This window comes from Podarcis filfolensis (assembly GCF_964270895.1).
Source record: "Podarcis filfolensis genome assembly, chromosome: 17".
Lineage (NCBI taxonomy): Eukaryota > Metazoa > Chordata > Lepidosauria > Squamata > Lacertidae > Podarcis > Podarcis filfolensis.
The window spans coordinates 6207733-6211334 of NC_139621.1; positions in this window are offsets into that span (position 1 = coordinate 6207733).

Here is a 3602-nt window from a genome sequence, read left to right on the forward strand (position 1 = left end):
ACTTATTGCCAATACACACTTTTATCATAATTAAACTTTTTCTTAATATATCTGATTTCTTATATCTACCTTGTAACTATTACTGAAGTTCCTCGAACTCTGCAACAGAATTTAAACTACTATATTTATTTTTCAGATATTCTTTGAAAACCTCCCATTTTGAAACAAATTCCTGTTTTGATTTATTCTTTATTTTTTCTGATAGACCATCTAATTCGGCATATTCTGTCAGCTTTTGGATCCAATCTTGTATAGAGGGAATTTCATTACTCTTCCATTTTGCCGCGATCAGAACTCTTGCTGCCGCCATTGCATATAAAAAGATCCCCTTCCTCTTTTGCGGCACATCCAAATCTGTTATTCCCAGGAGGTAGGCCTCTGGTTTTTTATTGAAAGAGATCTTTAGCATTTTTTGCAGTTCTGCAGTGATACTCTCCCAGAATACCTGTATTTTCCTACATATCCACCACATATGGTAGAAAGTTCCTGAGTCTCCGCATCTCCAACAATTACTTGACACATTTTTGAAAGTTTCCATGGTGTTAAGTACCATTGGTGCTGCATTTTTTGAAAGTTCTCTCTAATCGTGTATCAATTTGTGAATTTCCAATTGATCTTCCATAAGTTTTCCCATTGGGCCATGGTTATTGAATGGCCAAAATCCTGGGACCACCTCACCATTGCCACTGTTACCTCCTCCTCCTTGACTGTCCAGTCAAGGAGGAGTCGATAAGTTTTGGAAAGAGTTTTTCTTTTAGAATTTACAAGATCAGATTCGAATCCGGAAATTTCTGTTGAGAACCCCTTTTGTTTGTCAGATTTAAATTTTTCAAATAACTGATGGTATTGGAACCAGTCTGAGATGTGTTCTCTTATTTCCTCGATGTTTTTTAATTTTATTTGGTTATCTTCATTTTTTAGAAGTGTTTTATATGTTGGCCAGCTTTCCTGGGTATTTTTCCGTTTTACTTCTATGGCTTCTATTGGAGAAGCCCACCACGGGACTTTAGGCTCCATCAGGTCTTTATATTTTTCCCATACAGCAAAGAGTGACTTTCTTATTATATGGTTGGCAATTTTTTGTGAATTATAGCTTTTCCATATATCAGGTAGGCGTGCCATCCCCAATGGTTGTCAAAACCTTCCAGGCCCAGGAGGTCCGGATCCTACAACGTGCACCAATCTTTTAGCCAGGTGAAACAGGCTGCCTCGTAGTAAAGTTTTAAGTCGGGTAGAGAAAAGCCTCCTCTCTCTTTTATGTCTATGAAGATCAGGTGTTTAATCTGAGGTTTCTTCCCTTCCCACAGGAATTTGGAAATTTCACTTTGCCATATCTTGAGACAACCCGCTTCGCCCAGTATTGGAATCATTTGAAATAAAAAGATTAATTTTGGAAGCACATTCATCTTTATAATGGAAATCCTACCCAGAAATGTTAATTTTAATTTACTCCAGGTTTCAAAGTTTTTTCTACTCTCTAACCAAGTTTTGGTGTAATTATTCTGAAATAAGTTTATATTCTTGGGGGTGATCCAAATACCCAGGTATTTCACTTTTGAGGAGATTTTCAGGCCCAATATTTTTTCTAAGTCCTTTTCTTTTGTGGCTACATTTTTAACAAGCATTTTTAACCAGAATATGTTCCACCTTACTCCTTTTTGATTTTTCATTTAAACCATTTACGTTCCAAGTAATAGATTTATAATCCATACTTTATTTCTTATGATAAGTCAACAGGTTTAAAACATAAATTAAAAAAATTACACATTCAAGGTCTCAATATACTTTTAATAAATTCCCTTCTTAGATCTGTCTCCTAACTCTCAACTGTTTGTTCAATTTCCTCTGATTCTCCCAACAATTGTCTTTTTCCTCCGAGCTCTTTCCGGTACTTTCTCCAGAACTTGTCCGCATCTAATGCCGACAAGCACTTTCTACGTTTCCCTTTAAAGAAAAAGGAGATCCCTTCAGGATACTCCCACCTATAGTCCACTGCCTTTGCCTTTAGTGCCTCGGCCAGAGGTTTGTAAGCTTCTCTTTTTTTTATCAATCGATTTGGGATAATCTTGTGGACGATAATATCATTTCCTTCCGACTGGAATTTCTTCTTGTTACTAGCTTGTAAAATTCTGTTTCTGAAATCCATAGAGTTAAAAGAGACTAAACAATCAGCCAGCCAGTTATTTGCTTTTGCTACATTAGATTTGACTTTGAATGCTTTTTCTATTTTTTGTGCTACTTCTGCTTCTTCTAGGTCTAACCAAGCTGCTAGCTCTTTTGAGATTTCCCCCGCAGTTATTTCCTCTGTGTCCCCTGTTAATCCTCTGAATCTTATTTTTTTTAAAATAATTTTTATTAACCGACCAATCAAATCAAATCAAATCACATAAATTCCGAATTACAAAGCCAAATTTTAATTTTTTTGTTGGGGGTCCCATATTTCAAGATCCGAAGGGGATTCCAATCATCTTCTTGCTGCTGCGTTAATATCCACAAATCTGTCCAAATAATGTTCATAATTCTATCCAGTCCTATCTTGCTGTTCCCACATCTCATCTTATTCATCTTTTTTCTTTGTGATCTCTTCTGATAATTTCCTTAAGCAGGTAAACACCAGTTATAATCCTGTGTGAATTTTTCCGTTTGTCCAATCACCATATTGAGATGGTTTCCATATATCATCACTTCCATAAATAAAAGCAGTCTTTCCATCATTAATCTTTCGCAAATCTGTTGCCTTCTTTAGTCCCTCTGAGGAGGCTCACCCACAATATGAAAACAGATCCATTCCTCCTCCCAGACATAAGTCTTTCGACAGAACTTGCCAAAATGGCGATGCTGTTTTTTTACTGCGTCATCCCAAAGCTCTTATGCTTTCCACGATCTCCTTAAAACATGCTTTTGGTTAGAAAATTATCTCCACACAGTCTTAAATCATCAGCATAGGTCATTTAAGCGGCATTTCTGACTTGGGGGGGGATTCTTGGTTAATCACATAGAGAAAAGAAAGGAAAGTTCCCCCCCCCCATCCAGTCCCGCTGCCGACATACCGAGCCTTGGTGTGTCTTCTCATGATATATTCTTGTTTATCCTACCCGTCTTCTTTCTCAGAGATCTCTTCAATTAGCAGTCTTTACTCCCCATTCTTCCTTGAAATATGTGCATTAGCTTCCTCCTAATTGTTTCTTTTGAAGTTGCTGCAGCTAGAGGCGCGAATCAGAGACAGCGTCCAGGAGATCCGAAGTCCACACAAGGGCTTTCTGCCTAGTGCCCCCACCCCCTCAAATTCAGGGGTGGTATAGGGCACAGCAGGCAAGGGCAGTCCCCCCCACTCGCTTGGGGGGGGTCGGGAGGCTGCTTACTCCCATCATTGCCTCTTAATTACCTCGTGTGGGTCGGAGAGATGTTATTGTCGGCCATCTTCCAATGCGCCCCTAGTGGCCCCCCTAATCCTCTGAATCTTAGAGTATTCTCCCTTCTCTGCATTTGCAACATCGCAACAGAATCCAGAGTTGAATCCTGCTGCGCTTTCTGAACTGCTGTTTCTTTCCTTATCTTATCGCATTCCCTTTTCAACTCTCTATTTTCATTTTGTAATTTTT